The 19,442-nt window shown below is 39.4% G+C and overlaps 1 pseudogene; it reads right to left on the bottom strand.

The window, feature by feature from the left end:
- Positions 1–221: 221 nt before the first annotated feature.
- Positions 222–963, bottom strand: LOC129518349 (tropomyosin alpha-3 chain-like; annotated as a pseudogene).
- Between the last annotated feature and the right edge of the window lie 18,479 nt (positions 964–19,442).

Genomic DNA, 19,442 nt, shown 5'->3' with positions numbered 1-19,442 from the left:
CCCAAAGTGCTCAGCCTCAAGCCCAACTGGAATTTCTAGGGAGAGGCAGAGACAGTTTGGTGAGAAAGACACATGGGTAGGGGTGGGAGAGGCAGCAAAAGGAGAAAGCAGCCTTCTAGTTAAAGATCAGCCCACAGTTTCAAGGCCAGTTTTGGGCACGCTGGGCCTCAGGCAGAGTCAGGTTCAGAGCGAGGAGCACGGCAGGGTGGGACTGGGGTGCCCTACATCTCATTCAGGTCAAGCAGTCTGGTCCAGCATCCTTTGTGTACACAGGTGCTCTTTGGTGCATTTCAGCTTATCTTCCAAATCATCAATTGTCTTCTCGAGCTTGGCTACCGATCTCTCAGCAAACTCAGCACGGGTCTCTGCCTCCTTCAGTTTATCCATGAGAATCTTTATCTCTTCCTCGTATTTGTCTTCCTTTTGAGAGTACTTTTCCTCAGCAGCACTCAGACACTTCAGTTTCTGGTCCATCAGCCTGATCTGCTCATCCATCTCCCGGCAACGGGACTCTGCCAGTTCAGCTCGTTCCTCTGTACGTTCCAAGTCCCCCTCAATGATCACCAACTTCCTAGCCACCTCTTCATACTTCTGGTCTGCCTCTTCTGCAATGTGTTTGGCCTCTTTGAGTTGGATTTCCTGGAGTTCCATCTTTTCTTCATCATTTAAGGCTCGGTTCTCAATAACCTTCATACCGCTCTCACTCTCATCAGCAGCTTTCTCCGCTTCCTCCAGCTTTTGCAGGGCAGTGGCCAGGTGCTCCTGGGCGTGGTCCAGCTCCTTTTCAACCAGCTGGATCCTACGGTTCAAGGAGGCCACCTCAGCCTCACGCTCCTCCCGGGCCCACCTTTCCCCTTCCACTTCCCACTGCAGGCGCTCAGCCCTCTCCTCTGCATCAACGGCTTGCTGCTGCAGAACTTGGATATGGCGCTTCACCACCTCCACGATGGTGATCCCAGCCATGGTGCCCACCCAGCCCCTGCTCGCGCTTGGCTTCTTGCCTCCTCCACTCGGCGCTGCAGCCGCTTCTCCTAACATCTGGTTCTTTGAAAGAACCAATGAAATTGATAACTCCCTAGCCAGACTTATCAAAAAGAAAAGAAAAAGGAAGGCAGCCCCTGTGGCTCAGTGGCTTAGCGCCACCTTCGGCCCAGGGCGTGATCCTGGAGTCCCAAGATCGAGTCCCACGTCGGACTCCCTGCATAGGGCCTGCTTCTCCCTTTGCCTGTATCTCTGTGTCTCTCATGAATAAATAAATAAATCTTAAAAAAATAAAAGAAAAAGGGCCCATGTAAATGAAATCACAAATGAAAAAGGAAACATCACAGCAACACTACAGAAATACAAACATTCATAAAAGAACATTATGAAAAATTACATGCCAACAAACAGGACAATCTGGAAGAAATGGATAAATTCCTACAAACAACAAATTACCAACATTAAAACAGGAAGAAATAGAAAATTTAAACAGATCCATAACCAGCAAATAAAATGAAATGAGAAATCAAAAATCCCCCAACTAACAAAAATCCAGGGCCAGGTGGCTTCCCAGGGATTTTCCTACAGATAATTAAGAAAGTGTTAATACCCATTCTTCTGAAACTCTTCCAAAAATAGAAATAGAAGGAAAATTTCCAAACTCATTTCATAAGGCTAGGATTTCATTATTTCTGACCGTTTCTTTTGTTGTACAAAAGCTTCTTTTCTTGATGAAGTCCCAATAGTTCATTTTTGCTTTTGTTTCTCTTGCCTTCATGAATGTATCTTGCAAGAAGTTTCTGTGGCCAAGTTCAAAAAGGGTGTTGCCTGTGTTCTCCTCTAGGATTTTGATGGAATCTTGTCTCACATTTAGATCTTTCATCCATTTTGAGTTTATCTTTGGGTATGGTGCAAGAGAGTGGTCTAGTTTCATTCGTCTGCATGTGTATGTCCAATTTTCCCAGCACCATTTATTGAAGAGACTGTCATTCTTCCAGTGGATAGTCTTTCCTCCTTTGTCGAATATTAGTTGACCATAAAGTTCAGGGTCCACTTCTGGGTTCTCTTCTGTTCCATTGATCATGTGTCTCTTTTTGTGCCAGTACCACACTGTCTTGATGACCACAGCTTTGTAGTACAACCTGAAATCTGGCATTGTGTTGCCCCCAGCTATGGTTTTCTTTTTTAATATTCCCCTGGCTATTCGGGGTCTTTTCTGATTCCACACAAATCTTAAGATGATTTGTTCCAACTCTCTGAAGAAAGTCCATGGTATTTTGATAGAGATTGCATTAAATGTGTAAATTGCCCTGGGTAACATTGACGTTTTCACAATATTAATTCTTCCACTCCATGAGCATGGAATATTTTTCCATCTCTTTGTGTCTTCCTCAATTTCTTTCAGAAGTGTTCTGTAGTTTTTAGGGTATAGATAGCCTCTTTTGTTAGCTTTATTCCTTGGTATCTTATGCTTTTGGGTGCAATTGTGAAAGGGATTGACTCCTTAATTTCTCTTTCTTCAGTCTCACTGTTAGTGTATAGAAATGCCACTGACTTCTGGGCACTGATGTTGTATCCTGCCAAACTGCCGAATTGCTGTATGAGTTCTAGCAATCTTGGGGTGGAGTCTTGTGGGTTTTCTATGTAGAATATCATGTCATCTGCGAATAGGGAGAGTTTGACTTCTTCTTTGCCAGTTTGAATGTCTTTTATTTCTTTTTGTTACCTGATTGCTGAGGCTAGGACTTCTAGTACTATGTTGAATAGCAGTGGTGAGAGTGGACTTCCCTGTCTTGTTCCTGATCTTAGGGGAAAGGCTTCCAGTGTTTCTCCACTGAGAATGATATTTGCTATGGGCTTTCTGTAGATGGCTTTTAAGATACTGAGGAATGTTCCCTCTATCCATACACTCTGAAAAGTTTTGATCAGGAATGGATGCTTATATCAGATAAAGTTTATCCTGAAGATTGTAGTAAGAAATGAAGAGGGACACTATATCATACTTAAAGGATCTATCCAACAAGAGGACTTAACAATCATCAATATTTATGTCCCAAATGTGGGAGCTGCCAAGTATATCAATCAATTAGTAACCAAAGTTAAGACATACTTAGATAATAATACACTTATACTTGGTGACTTGAATATAGCGCTTTCTACAATTGACAGGTATTCTAAGCACAACATCTCCAAAGAAACAAGAGTTTTCAATGATACACTGGACCAGATGGATTTCACAGATATTTACAGAACTTTACATCCAACGCAACTGAATACACATTCTTCTCAAATGCACATGGAATTTTCTCCAGAATAGACCACATACTGGGTCATAAATCACGTCTTAACCCATACCAAAAGATTGGGATCATACCCTACATATTTTCAGACCATAATGCTTTGAAATTAGAACTAAATCACAAGAAGAAGTTTGGAAGGATTTCAAATACATGGAGGTTAAGGACCATCCTGCTAAAAGATGAAAGGGTCAACCAGGAAATTAAGGAAGAATTAAAAAGATTCATGGAAACTAATGAGAATGAAGATACAAGCCTTCAAAATATTTGGGATACAGCAAAAGCAGTCCTGAGGGGGAAATACTTCGCAATACAAGCATCCATCCAAAAACTGGAAAGAACTCAAATAACCTATGCAAGCAAACCTTGCATCTAAAGGAGCTGGAGAAAAAACAGCAAATAGATCCTACAACCACTAGAAGAAGAGAGCTAATGAAGATTTGAGCAGAACTCAATGAAATAGAGACCAGAAGAACTGTGGAACAGATTAACAAAACCAGGAGTTGGTTCTTTGAAAGAATGAATAAGATAGATAAACCATTAACCAGTCTTATTAAAAAGAGGAGAGAAAAGACTCAGTTAATAAAATCATGAATGAGAAAAGAGAGATCATCACCAACACAAGGAAATATAAACGATTTGAAAAACTTATTATGAGCAGCTATACGCCAATAAATTAGGCAACCTAGAAGAAATGGACGCATTTCTGGAAAACCACAAACTACCAAAACTGGAACAGGAAGAAATAGAAAATCTGAACAGGCTGATAACCAGGAAGGAAATGGAAGCAGTCATCAAAAACCTCCCAAGACACAAAAGTCCAGGGCCAGATGGCTTCCCAGGGGAATTCTATCAAACGTTTAAGAAAGAAACCATACCTATTCTACTAAAACTGTTTGGAAAGATAGAAAGAGATGGAATACTTCCAAGCAGGATTTCCTTAATTCTGAAACCAAAGACACAACTAAAAAGGAGAATTACAGGCCAATAACCCTCATGAACATGGATGCAAAAATTCTCAACAAGTTAGTTGCAAATCAAATCTAACAGATATTAAAGTATTATTCACCACAATCAATTGGGATTTATTCCTGTAATGCAGTGGTGGTTCAATATTCACAAATCAATCAGTGTGAAACACCACATTAATAAAAGAAAAAGAACCAGATGACTCTCTCAATAGATGCTGAAAAGCATTTGGCAAAATACGGCAACCACTCTTGATAAAAACCCTCAACAAAGTAGGGATAGAGGGAACATACCTCAACATCATAAAGACCATATATGAAAGACCCACAGCTAATATCATCCTCAGTGGATAAAAATTGAAGCCTTTTCCTCTGCAATCAGGAACAGTGATGTCCACTCTCACCATTACTGTTTAACGTAATGCTAGAAGACTTCGCCTCACCAATCCAACAACAACAAAAAATAAATAAAAGACATCCAGATCAGCAAGGAATAAATCAAATTTTCACTATTTGCAGATGACAGGATACTCTATGTAGAAAATAGAAAAACTCCACCAAACTATTGTTAGAATTAATATATGAATTCAGAAAACTAATAGAATACAAAATCAATGTACAGAACTCTGTTGCATTTCTATACACCAATAATGAAGCAGCAGAAAGAGAAATCAAGCAATTGATCCCATTTACAATTGCACCAAACATCATAAGATATCTAGGAATAAACCTAACCAAAGAGGCAAAGATCTCTACACTGAAAATTATAAAACACTTATGAAATAAAGAGGACACAAAGAAATGGAAAAATAATCCATGTTTATGGATTGGAAGAACAAACATTGTTAAAATGTATATACTACCTGAAGCAATCTATATATTTAATGTAATACCTATCAAAATACCACAAACATTTTTCACAGAGCTAGAACAAACAATCCTCAAACTTGTATGGATCCACAAAAGACTATGAATAGCCAATGAAACTCTGAAAAACAGAGCTTGAGGCATCATAATTCCATACTTCAAACTATATTACAAAGTTGCAGTCATCAAGACATTATGATACTGGCACAAAAACAGACACATAGATCAATAGAACAGAACAGAAAACCCAGAAGTGAATCCACATCCTTATGCTCAAATTATCTTTGACAAAAAGGAAAGAATATCCAATGTAAAAAAAGACAGTCTCCTCAATAAATGGTGTTGCAAAAATTGGACAGCAACAAAGAAAAGAATGAAACTGGACCATTCTCTTACACCATACACAAAAACAAATTCAAAATTGGTGAAAGATATTAATGTTAGACAGGAAACCATCAAAATCCTAGAGAACAGGCAGCAACCTCTTGGATGTCAGCCACAACAATTTCTTACCAGACATGTAACTGGCGGCAAGGAAAATAAAAGCAAATATTAACTATGGGGATTTCATCAATATAAAGTTTCTGCACATTGGAGGAAACAATAAAAACTAAAAGGCAATATTCAGAATGGGAGAAGATATTTGCAAATAATATATCTGATAAAGAGTTAGTACCAAACTTAATAACTTATCAAAGTCAAAAGCCCCAAACACCCAAATAATCCAATTAAGAACTAGGCAGACAATGGAATATTATTCAGCCATCCAAAGAATGAAATCTTGCCATTTGCAACAAGGTGGATGGAGCTAGAATGTATTATGCTATGAGAAATAAGCCAGCCAGAAAAAGACAAATACCATATGATCTCATTCACATGTGGAATTTATGAAAGAAAACATACGGGAAGGGGGAAAAAGAACAAAAAAGAAGAGAGGGGGAAAAAGCCATAAGAGACTCTTAAGGATAGAAAACAATCTGGGGTTTGATGGAGAACAAATTGATGGAGAACAAACTGAGGGAAGTGAGTGGAGGATGAGCTAGATGGGTGATGGGTATTAACGAGGCATTTGGGATGAGCACTGGGTATTGTATGTAAGTGTTGAATCACTGAATTCTACTCCAGAAACCAATACTTCACTGTCCCCCCCGTGTCTCTATGAATAAATAAATAAAATCTTAAAAAAAAAACTGGCTTAAATATAGTGTGCATGTAGAGGACTGATAATGACGGAAAATTAGGAACCCCTAGTAGGCGTTTAATATTCTCTCTCTTTCTCTCTCTCTCTCTCTCTCTCTCTCTCTCTCTCTCTTTCCCTTTATTATTTCCTTTTTCCATTTCTCTGTCTTTTCTGTAATCTGATTTCTCTTTGCCTCTTCACTATTTTCTCCAGTTACTCCTCAAAACATACTCTTTGCTCTAGACAGACTGGTCTCTTCATTACCTTCAAATGTCTTATAACAATTTCTGTTCCTAGGATGCCTGGTGGCTCAGCAGTTGAGCATCTGCCTTCGGCTAACAGCGTGATTTCGGGCTAGGGATCGAGTCCCACATCGGGCTCCCTGTAGGGAGCCTGCTTCTCACTCTGCCTATGTCTCTGACTCTCTCTCTCTCTGTGTCTCTCATGAATAAATAAATTAAATAACTTTTAAAAGTTTAATAAAAATAACAATTTCTGCTCCTGTGTCTTTGCTCACACTATTTACCCTACTTAAAGTGACCCTCTCTGCTTATGCCTATCAGAGATGGCAAGCTCAAATGTCTACAAAGATCAGATAGGTAATGTAGAAGAGTCAAGCTGTTCAGGCATGATACAATAGTTTATGCTAGGGGTTATGGGAAACTTCAGTTTTCTCATATAAAAATGGGATTTAAAAATCAAACAATCTTGTTAAGAATCAAACGAAGTTTTGAAGATAAAGCAAGTGATTCTGTACAATAGTACACAATTAACAACTGGTGATACTCTCATTTTTTTCCTGAGATTTTCTGTACTTTTTTTTTACTGTAATTTGTTATTGCTTTTATTTTATTTTTTTAATAAATTAATTTTTTAGTGGTGTTCAATTTACCAACATACAGAATAACACCCAGTGCTCGTCCCGTCAAGTGTCCCCCTCAGTGCCCGTCACCCACTCACCCCCACCCCCCACCTTCCTCCCCTTCCACCACCCCTAGTTCGTTTCCCAGAGTCAGGAGTCTTTATGTTCTGTCTCCCTTTCTGATATTTCCCACACATTTCTTCTCCCTTCCCTTATATTCCCTTTCACTATTTATAGTGAAATATATTTCACTATTTATATTCCCCAAATGAATGAGAACATACACTGTTTGTCTTTCTCCAATTGACTCTAGAATCATAGTATCACAGCTTCTTTAAAATCATTGTTTATGAGATCCAACATTTGACTCATCTTGGTGTTGCTGTCCGTTGATGGTCTTATTCAGTTTGTGACTCAGTGTATCATCCACACATTTAGTTACCATGGACATTTTGTCTATTATTGTATGATACTCTAAGCCCTATTAAACTCTTTAATTTTAGCAGGAAGTAACCTGTGTAAGTTTATCATGCATATACCAGGTCCTGGTATAACTTTGTGGGCTGTAATTTTGATGGCAGTTTAATTTTCATAGCTTTCTCTGGGTTATTTTGGTCTGCTTGGTTTAGTTGGTGCTGCTGGGACTCTCATTGGTTCTCACCTGCGCTTTCTGAGAAGATGGAAGAGGATTACCCAGGCTGTCTGTCTGGGTGGGGCATATCTCCATGAGTGTGTTTGTGGTGGAGTCTCTCTATTGTCTGATCCCTTTTGAGATGTCTAGTTTCTGTGGGTGAGAGAAGAAGACTATTGGCCTGAGAGTACAAAGAGAATTCTGAGGCAGTAACTTATTAATGATGCATCCCTCCTAATAGTTCTGGTTCCCAGCCCTGGTGTCTGGATTCAGGAAGAGAATCTCATGATTAGGGGAACAAAGAGACTTCCTGGACCAGGTCACCTATGTATAGCTGGGTCTCTCCTGCCATCTCTGTCTATCAACCTTAATATCTCATGGAGGGAGGACAGTCTCAGACCTGGCATGAGTGCCTCTCCTGGCTCTTTATTTTTGTCCAAGCTCCCACTTGATACCTCTTTCTGGAAATGTCAGGCCTATTTTATGTTGTCAGATGGATTTTGATTTGGTCCAGTTAGGGAATGCACCTATTTTGGCTGCCTTGTCACTATGCCATAGGAACAGAAAGACTGGATCTAAGTCACCTTCTTCTTGCAAGTGGTCGACACTACATGTACTTCACCTTATTCCTACGGTCTTTCAGTTCTCTTTTGGTTTATCTTGGGCCATTTCCAGGGTTTATGTTTTTGCTTAATGAAGAGAAAGGGGAAATGGGTCTATAACATGCTGTTTTGACAGGAAGTCTCTGCATTTCTTTTTAATAAAAATGATTTTAAAAAAGGAAGAAAAAAGTAGTATAGACTGGGTGTAGAATTAATGATGACATTTACTTTATTTTTCTATTTAAGTAAAACTAAAAATAAAATTAATCATCCATGGGATAATACAGTGTAATTGAATAAATATGGCTTGCTAATCTTGAGTTTGATTACCAGCTCTATAACTTCTTCGTGGAGTGATATTGGGCAAATGACGTAATTCATTTTAGCTTTACTATCCTAGGCTTAGAATAACTCTAATATCTCCCTTTTAGAATTTTGTGAGGATTAAGTGAGCTAATGTATAAATTATATTTAGCACAGTGTCTGGCCATTGTTCATGAGACAGCAGTTATCTTTATGTATTATTAGCATCTTTCTTCTAGAACTCTATTCCCTTCTATGTCAAAGGTCAACCCTCTGACCACTAACTCATTTTTAGAGTACTTTCTCTACTCTTGGAGATAAAAATAAGTAGCTTCCTTCTAAAAATGGCCAACTTCCAGTTTATGGGCTCTCTCTGGCAAAGAACCCTACATGCTGTGCTGTACACATCTGTACAAATACTTACTTTTTCTCCTTTGTCTTTCAAAATCAGGAATCCCCATTTCAGAGTTCCAGCAGATGTTACTTTATTTAAACTCTATTAAGTAAGAGGAAGGAAAGAGAGACAGACATGCACAAGAAGGAAAGAGGTCTGGGTCATAGCACCACGTTTACTCAGAGGCCACAGTGCCAGGAAAAATGTGTACACCAATTGTAATTTGTTTTTTCCGTTGTATTTGATTTTTTTCAAACAGGAATTTCTTGTTTCCTTAGACACAAATTAAATCTCAGTGAGAACCAGCCAGCAGACTTTCAATGCAATTATGGATGGCCAAATGCTGTATTTATTATAGTCCCTTAACAGGAAATTTGGTAGGGTATTTTGGTTTCAATGCAGTAGTTGGTTTTGTCTACATGTGTATGTGTTTTGTATGCAATGGACTCAGAAACATAGATCAAGGGAGGAATTACATTTAGAGTACTTTGGTATTTTCAGATTTGAGCCTTTCTTTTATTTTATAAGCTTCTTATACATCAAGTTGATTGAGAGTTTTGTTGATCTAGAGAGCTGTTACTCTTTAGAGTATATAACTACTCCAGCTAACCCATTATCCCAACCAATTGCTTTATTTTAGATTCAAATTTTCTCATTGTTCTCATCCACAAATCCTAACTCCAGGTGCTTCAGCACTATGCAAGAAAATACTTATTGAAACATAAAAACTCAAACTAGTGATTAGTTATCAAATGGAACAAACGCCCATTCTAAACTGTCTGCCTGAATTCAGTTGTTTTTGCAACTGAACTCAATCACTCTGGTCAGAAGGAAACAAGTCTGTGAAGAAAACTGTTAAAGAAAAGTCCTAGAGGACTAACCAGAAAGTTAATTGTGACCAGCATCGAATTCAAGTCCCTTTATTTTTTTTTAAAGATTTTGTTTATTTATTCATGAGAGACCCACAGAGAGACAGAGAGAGGCAGAGACACAGGCAAAGGGAGAAGCAGGATCCAGACAGGGAGTCTGATGTGGGACTCCATCTCAGGTCTCCAGGATCATGCCCTGGGCTGAAGGTGGCGCTAAACCACTGAGCCACCCAGACTGCCCTCAAGTCCCTTTCTTTGGGTGTTTGGGCTCTAGAGGAGTCCAGGAATAATATGGATTATCCTGGTTAAATTCGCAGGAACACAGGCTTTGATATGTAGGGAGATGATGGATTGTGGAAATATTTATTAAGCAGGAAGCTGAGTTAGACAACTCCATTGACCTTCATTAGCAAAGACAACTATCTTGAAAGGAGACATGGCATAGTAGAAAAGAACAGGCCTTTAGAATGAGAATTAGGATACTTCAAATTACATTTATTGTGTATGTGATCTTGAGGAGGTTATATAGTCTCTCTGGGTCTCAGTTTCCTCATCTGCAAAATGGAGCTAATGAAACATATCTTAACTCAACTAATAAGGAAAGCACTAATAACCTCAAAGGAAAATGAACAAAGAGACCAAGAAACTTATAGAACCAAATATAAATGATTGAAAAATATGAAAAATTTCCAACCTCACCAACAATAAAGAAAAACATACTAAATGTGATACCATGTTTCTTTTTTCAAATTATCAAAAATTACAAAAATAATAATCTAGTGTTGGTAAGGGTGTGGTAAAATTAGCATCCTCCTACACTGATGGAATGTAAATTGGCACAACTTTTCTGGAAACCACACCAAAAACTTCAAATAGTTTATAACCCATAAACTTTAGTACAAGGATTTCCATTCTAAGGAATTGGCCCAAGAGATTAGTCAGAAATCCAACAGTATTAATTTGCAAAACCACTTATCTCAATATCATTTGTAATAACAACTTTGGAAACCTAAAGGACCAACAATAAGAAGCTCAAATAAATTATGATGTATTCCTTTAATGGAATATTCTGTTAACATTTAAAATGATATTTTAAATAATTTACCTTAAGAGAAAACACTCATAATGTGAAGAAAAAGAAAACATATATATTATATATTTATGTATGTATGTGTGTATATATATATATATATATATATATATATATATATACAGTGTTGTCCCAATTTACAGATACACATATATACTGTACGTATGAGTTTATAAAACACATCTTTCAAGTCTTTCATTTTGTTTTATCATTTTTTACTTGACTCATATAACCACAGTGAGAGAGTCCTGATATCCTCCTCACCTTTGCTTCCAATTCCAAATCCTGCACATTTTTGTGATTCAGGCTCAGAATTCACTACACTCAAAACTCACCTTTACTCTGATATTTTTCTCTTCTAGATTCCTTCAAAATGTATACACATATGAGAATATGTTCAAAATCATTAGGGATCAGGTAAATGCAAATTAAAACCACAATGAGATATCACATGCCTATCAGAGTAACTAAAATTTGAAAATAATGACAATACCAAATGTTGCCAAAAATGCAGAAAAATTAGATCTCTCATACATTGCTGGTGGGAATGTAAAATTGGACAGTCACACTGGAAAACAGCTGAGCACATTCTTATTTTAAAAACATGCAATGAGTATACTACACAAATATTGCACTCTGGAGCATTTATCTCAGAGGAATCAAGACTCCTGTCCACAGAAAAAAAATATCTGTAAATGAATGTTCAGAGCAGGTCTATTTATAATATCCCCAAACTGGAAATAGCCCAGCTGACCTTCAATGGGTGAATTAAACAAAATATGTATATCCTTCATACATAGATACTACTCAAAAATTAAAAAAGAATGAACTATCGGGAGGAGGGGCAAGATGGCGGAGGAGTAGGGTCCCCAAATCACCTGTCCCCAACAAATTACCTAGATAACCTTCAAACCATCCTGAAAATCTACGAATTCGGCCTGAGATTTAAAGAGAGACCAGCTGGAACGCTACAGTGAGAGGAGTTCACGCTTCTATCAAGGTAGGAAGACGGGGAAAGAGAAATAAAGGAACAAAAGGCCTCCGAGGGGGAGGGGCCCCGCGAGGAGCCGGGCTGAGGCCGGGGCGAGTGTCCCCAGGACAGGAGAGCCCCGTCCCGGAGGAGCAGGAGCTGCACCAACCTTCCCGGGCGGGCGGAAAGGGGCTCGCAGGGAGTTGGAGCAGGACCCAGGAGGGCGGGGATGCCCTCGGGCTCCCGGGGACACTAACAGACACCTGCGAGCACAGGAGAGTGCTCCGAGCTCCCTAAGGGCTGCAGCACGCACCGGAGCAGTTCGGAGGGGCTCGGGAGCGGCTCCAGGGAGGGAGCTGCGGGGCGGGAGCGCAAATCCAACAACACAGGCCTGGGAGCACAGGGCGCCGGGACACAGCCCAGGATCCGGCCTCCCCCCGGGACAGGCAGAGGCCGGGAGGGCCCAGGACAGCAAGGACGCTCCTGCCCGGAGCTGAGCAGATCAGCGGCCCCGCCCCGGAGCCTCCAGGCCCTGCAGACTGAGACGGGGCTCCTCGTAGTTCCTGCGGAGGCTGAATCCAGGCTTCCAGAGTTGCCATAGCAACTGCCGCTGATCCTCCTGAGACCTCACGGGGTAAACAACCCCCGCTGAGCCCTGCAGCAGGCAGGGGCAGAGCAGCTCCCCCAAGTGCTAACACCTGAAAATCAGCGCAACAGGCCCCTCCCCCAGAAGACCAGCTGGACGGACCAGTTCCAGGGGAAGTCAAGGGACTTAAACTCTACAGAAATACTCCCCCGTGTTTTTTTTTTTTCTTTTCTTTTTTCTTTTCTTTTTGATTTCTGATTGCTTCCCCCACCCCCTTTTTTTTTTCACCTTTCTTTCTTTTTCTTTCCCTTTTTCTTCTCTTCTTTCCTTTTTCTTTTCTTTTTCTTTTTTCTTTTTCTCTTTTCTTTCCTTCTCTCTCTTTCTCTCATTCTCCCAATACAACTTGTTTTTGGCCACTCCGCACTGAGCAAAATGACTAGAAGGAAAACCTCACCTCAAAAGAAAGAATCAGAAACAGCCCTCTCTCCCACAAAGCTACAAAATCTGGATTACAATTCAATGTCAGAAAGCCAATTCAGAAGCACTATTATACAGCTACTGGTGGCTCTAGAAAAAAGCATTAAGGACTCACGAGACTTCATGACTGCAGAATTTAGATCCAATCAGGCAGAAATTAAAAATCAACTGAATGAGATGCAATCCAAACTAGAAGTCCTAACGACGAGGGTTAACGAGGTGGAAGAACGAGTGAGTGACATAGAAGACAAGTTAATGGCAAAGAGGGAAACTGAGGAAAAAAGAGATAAACAATTAAAGAACCATGAAGACAGATTAAGGGAAATAAATGACACTCTAAGGAAGAAAAATCTACGTTTAATTGGGGTTCCCGAGGGCGCCGAAAGGGACAGAGGGCCAGAATATGTATTTGAACAAATCCTAGCTGAAAACTTTCCCAATCTGGGAAGGGAAACAGGCATTCAGATCCAGGAAATAGAGAGATCCCCCCCTAAAATCAATAAAAACCGTTCAACACCTCGACATCTAATAGTGAAGCTTGCAAATTCCAAAGATAAAGAGAAGATCCTTAAAGCAGCAAGAGACAAGAAGTCCCTGACTTTCATGGGGAGGAATATTAGGGTAACAGCAGACCTCTCCACAGAGACCTGGCAGGCCAGAAAGGGCTGGCAGGATATATTCAGGGTCCTAAATGAGAAGAACATGCAACCAAGAATACTTTATCCAACAAGGCTCTCATTCAAAATGGAAGGAGAGATAAAGAGCTTCCAAGACAGGCAGGAACTGAAAGAATATGTGACCTCCAAACCAGCTCTGCAAGAAATTTTAAGGGGGACTCTTAAAATTCCCCTTTAAGAAGAAGTTCAGTGGAACAATCCACAAAAACAAGGACTAAATAGATATCATGATGACACTAAACTCATATCTGTCAATAGTAACTCTGAACGTGAACGGGCTTAATGACCCCATCAAAAGGCGCAGGGTTTCAGACTGGATAAAAAAGCAGGACCCATCTATTTGCTGTCTACAAGAGACTCATTTTAGACAGAAGGACACCTACAACCTGAAAATAAAAGGTTGGAGAACAATTTACCATTCAAATGGTTCTCAAAAGAAAGCAGGGGTAGCCATCCTTATATCAGATAAACTAAAATTCACTCCGAAGACAGTAGTGAGAGACGAAGAGGGACACTATATCATACTTAAAGGATCTATCCAACAAGAGGACTTAACAATCCTCAATATATATGCCCCGAATGTGGGAGCTGCCAAATACTTAAACGAATTATTAACCAAAGTAAAGAAATACTTAGATAATAATACACTTATACTTGGTGACTTCAATCTAGCTCTCTCTACCCTTGATAGGTCTTCTAAACACAACATCTCCAAAGAAACGAGAGCTTTAAATGATACACTGGACCAGATAGATTTCACAGATATCTACAGAACTTTACATCCAAACTCAACTGAATACACATTCTTCTCAAGTGCACATGGAACTTTTTCCAGAATAGACCACATACTGGGTCACAAATCGGGTCTGAACCGATACCAAAAGATTGGGATCGTCCCCTGCATATTCTCAGACCATAACGCCTTGAAATTAGAACTCAATCACAAGAAGAAGTTTGGAAGGACCTCAAACACGTGGAGGTTAAGGACCATCCTGCTAAAAGATAAAAGGGTCAACCAGGAAATTAAGGAAGAATTAAAAAGATTCATGGAAACTAATGAGAATGAAGATACAACTGTTCAAAATCTTTGGGATGCAGCAAAAGCAGTCCTGAGGGGGAAATACATCGCAATACAAGCATCCATTCAAAAACTGGAAAGAACTCAAATACAAAAGCTAACCTTACACATAAAGGAGCTAGAGAAGAAGCAGCAAATCGACCCGACGCCCAGCAGAAGAAGAGAGTTAATTAAAATTCGAGCAGAACTCAACGAAATTGAGACCAGAAGAACTGTGGAACAGATCAATAGAACCAGGAGTTGGTTCTTTGAAAGAATTAATAAGATAGATAAACCATTAGCCAACCTTATTAAAAAGAAGAGAGAGAAGACTCAAATTAATAAAATCATGAATGAGAAAGGAGAGATCACTACCAACACCAAGGAAATACAAACGATTTTAAAAACATATTATGAACAGCTCTACGCCAATAAATTAGGCAATCTACAAGAAATGGACGCATTCCTGGAAAGCCACAAACTACCAAAACTGGAGCAGGAAGAAATAGAAAACCTGAACAGGCCAATAACCAGGGAGGAAATTGAAGCAGTCATCAAAAACCTCCCAAGACACAAGAGTCCAGGGCCAGATGGCTTCCCAGGGGAATTCTATCAAACGTTTAAAGAAGAAATCATACCTATTCTACTAAAGCTGTTTGGAAAGATAGAAAGAGATGGAGTACTTCCAAACTCATTCTATGAGGCCAGCATCACCTTAATTCCAAAACCAGACAAAGACCCCACCAAAAAGGAGAATTACAGACCAATATCCCTGATGAACATGGATGCAAAAATTCTCAACAAGATACTAGCCAATAGGATCCAACAACACATTAAGAAAATTATTCACCATGACCAAGTAGGATTTATCCCCGGGATGCAAGGCTGGTTCAACACTCGTAAAACAATCAATGTGATTCATCATATCAGCAAGAGAAAAACCAAGAACCATATGATCCTCTCATTAGATGCAGAGAAAGCATTTGACAAAATACAGCATCCATTCCTGATCAAAACTCTTCAGAGTGTAGGGATAGAGGGAACTTTCCTCGATATCTTAAAAGCCATCTACGAAAAGCCCACAGCAAATATCATTCTCAATGGGGAAGCACTGGGAGCCTTTCCCCTAAGATCAGGAACCAGACAGGGATGTCCACTCTCACCACTGCTATTCAACATAGTATTGGAAGTCCTAGCCTCAGCAATCAGACAACAAAAAGACATTAAAGGCATTCAAATTGGCAAAGAAGAAGTCAAACTCTCCCTCTTCGCCGATGACATGATACTCTACATAGAAAACCCAAAAGCCTCCACCCCAAGATTGCTAGAACTCATACAGCAATTTGGTAGCGTGGCAGGATACAAAACCAATGCCCAGAAATCAATGGCACTCCTATACACTAACAATGAGACTGAAGAAAGAGAAATTAAGGAGTCAATCCCATTTACAATTGCACCCAAAAGCATAAGATACCTAGGAATAAACCTAACCAAAGAGGTAAAGGATCTATACCCTAAAAACTATAGAACACTTCTGAAAGAAATTGAGGAAGACACAAAGAGATGGAAAAATATTCCATGCTCATGGATTGGCAGAATTAATATTGTGAAAATGTCAATGCTACCCAGGGCAATTTACACGTTCAATGCAATCCCTATCAAAATACCATGGACTTTTTTCAGAGACTTAGAACAAATTATTTTAAGATTTGTGTGGAATCAGAAAAGACCCCGAATAGCCAGGGGAATTTTAAAAAAGAAAACCATAGCTGGGGGCATCACAATGCCAGATTTCAGGTTGTACTACAAAGCTGTGGTCATCAAGACAGTGTGGTACTGGCACAAAAACAGACACATAGACCAATGGAACAGAATAGAGAATCCAGAAATGGACCCTGAACTTTATGGTCAACTAATATTCGACAAAGGAGGAAAGACGATCCACTGGAAGAAAGACAGTCTCTTCAATAAATGGTGCTGGGAAAATTGGTCATCCACATGCAGAAGAATGAAACTAGACCACTCTCTTGCACCATTCACAAAGATAAACTCAAAATGGATGAAAGATCTAAATGTGAGACAAGATTCCATCAAAATCCTAGAGGAGAACACAGGCAACACCCCTTTTGAAGTCGGCCACAGTAACTTCTTGCAAGATACATCCACGAAAACAAAAGAAACAAAAGCAAAAATGAACTATTGGGACTTCATCAAGATAAGAAGCTTTTGCACAGCAAAGGATACAGTCAACAAAACTCAAAGACAACCTACAGAATGGGAGAAGATATTTGCAAATAACATATCAGATAAAGGGCTAGTTTCCAAGATCTATAAAGAACTTATTAAACTCAACACCAAAGAAACAAACAATCCAATCATGAAATGGGCAAAAGACATGAAGAGAAATCTCACAGAGGAAGACATAGACATGGCCAACATGCACATGAGAAAATGCTCTGCATCACTTGCCATCAGGGAAATACAAATCAAAACCACAATGAGATACCACCTCACACCAGTGAGAATGGGGAAAATTAACAAGGCAGGAAACAACAAATGTTGGAGAGGATGCGGAGAAAAGGGAACCCTCTTACACTGTTGGTGGGAATGTGAACTGGTGCAGCCACTCTGGAAAACTGTGTGGAGGTTCCTCAAAGAATTAAAAATAGACCTGCCCTACGACCCAGCAATTGCACTGTTAGGGATTTACCCCGAAGATTCAGATGCAATGAAACGCCGGGGCACCTGCACCCCGATGTTTCTAGCAGCCATGTCCACAATAGCCAAACTGTGGAAGGAGCCTCGGTGCCCATCGAAAGATGAATGGATAAAGAAGATGTGGTTTATGTATACAATGGAATATTACTCAGCCATTAGAAACAACAAATACCCACCATTTGCTTCAACGTGGATGGAACTGGAGGGTATTATGCTGAGTGAAGTAAGTCAATCGGAGAAGGACAAACAGTGTATGTTCTCACTTATTTGGGGAATATGAATAATAGTGAAGGGGAATATAAGGGAAGGGAGAAGAAATGTGTGGGAGATATCAGAAAGGGACACAGAACATAAAGACTTCTAACTCTGGGAAATGAACTAGGGGTGGTGGAAGGGGAGGAGGGCGGGGGGTGGGGGTGAATGGGTGACGGGCACGGAGGGGGACACTTGACGGGATGAACACTGGGTGTTATTCTGTATGTTGGTATATTGAACACCAATAAAAATTAATTTATAAAAAAAAAAAAAAGAATGAACTATCAATACCTGTAACAATTTAAATTAATCTCTAGGAAATTATGCTGAGCGGAAAAAAATAATATCAAAAAGTGATACACTATATGACTACATTTACATAAAATTTTTGAAATTACAAAATTATAGAGAACACATTAGTAGTTGTCAGGAATTAGAAATTTAAACTGGTGTTGAAAGGGGAGGCAGTCTGTGTGGCTATAAAGAGGTAACATGAGGCAGTCTCTAGATATCCCAAATAGAATAGTTCTGTATTTTGATTTTGGTGGTTAATATAAAAACCCACACAGGTAATAAAACTGTAGTGAACTTACAATGCATACACATACATACACAAATGAATACAAGTTAAACTGGGAACTTTGAAAAAGATTGGTGGATTGTATTAATGTCAGTTTTCTGGCTGTGAAAATATACTAAACTTTTGCAATATTTTACCACTGGCAGAAAGTGGACAAATTATACAAGGGATTATTTTGTGTTATTTCTTAAAACTTTATGTGAATCTATAATTATCTCCATAAAAATTTCAATTGAAGAAAATATGTATATAGGCAATAGACCCTGTACTACCTCATATACTCCATGCTCTTGTAGACATTGATACCTGGTCACCAAACTCCCTGTGAGAATACAATGTCTATTGCTTTTGTATCACTAGGATGCCTAACACATAGTTGAGCCCACCAATTTTTATTGAATTGGAAAATAATACCCTCACCCCCCCAAAAAATAATTTTAAGATAGTGGTAGAACTTGATGTGTTTTATTTTTCTTTATTTTCTAATTATTTAGTAATGTTATTATACAATATTTTTGTATATTCTTTTATTGGAGTTCGATTTGCCAACGTATAACATCCAGTGCTCATCCCGTCAAGTGCCTCCCTCAGTGTCTGTCACCCAGTCACCCCATCCTCCCGCCCACCTCCCCCTCCACTACCCCTTGTTCATTTCCCAGAGTTAGGAGTCTCTCATGTTTTGTCACTCTGATTTTTCCCACTCATTTTTTCTCCTTTCCCCTATAATCCCTTTCACTATTTTTTATATTCCCCATATGAGTGAAACCATATGATGATTGTCTTTCTCCAATTGACTTACTTCACCCATTATGAGACCCTCTAGTTCCATCCATGTTGAAGCAAATGGTGGGTATTCATCCTTTCTAATGGTTGAGTAATATTCCGTTGTCTTCTTTATCCATCCATCTTTCGATGGACACCAAGGCTCCTTCCACAGTTTGGCTATTGTGGACATCGCTGCTATAAACATCGGGGTGCAGGTGTCTTGGATTTTCACTGCATCTGCATCTTTGGGGTAAATCCCCAGTAGTACAATTGCTGGGTTGGAAGGTAGCTCTATTTTTAACTCTTTGAGGAA

This window comes from Nyctereutes procyonoides, unplaced genomic scaffold (assembly GCF_905146905.1).
Source record: "Nyctereutes procyonoides isolate TBG_1078 unplaced genomic scaffold, NYPRO_anot_genome, whole genome shotgun sequence".
NCBI lineage: Eukaryota > Metazoa > Chordata > Mammalia > Carnivora > Canidae > Nyctereutes > Nyctereutes procyonoides.
The sequence above is the reverse complement of the archived record's forward strand: the minus strand, read 5'-3'. Positions and strand labels throughout refer to the sequence as shown.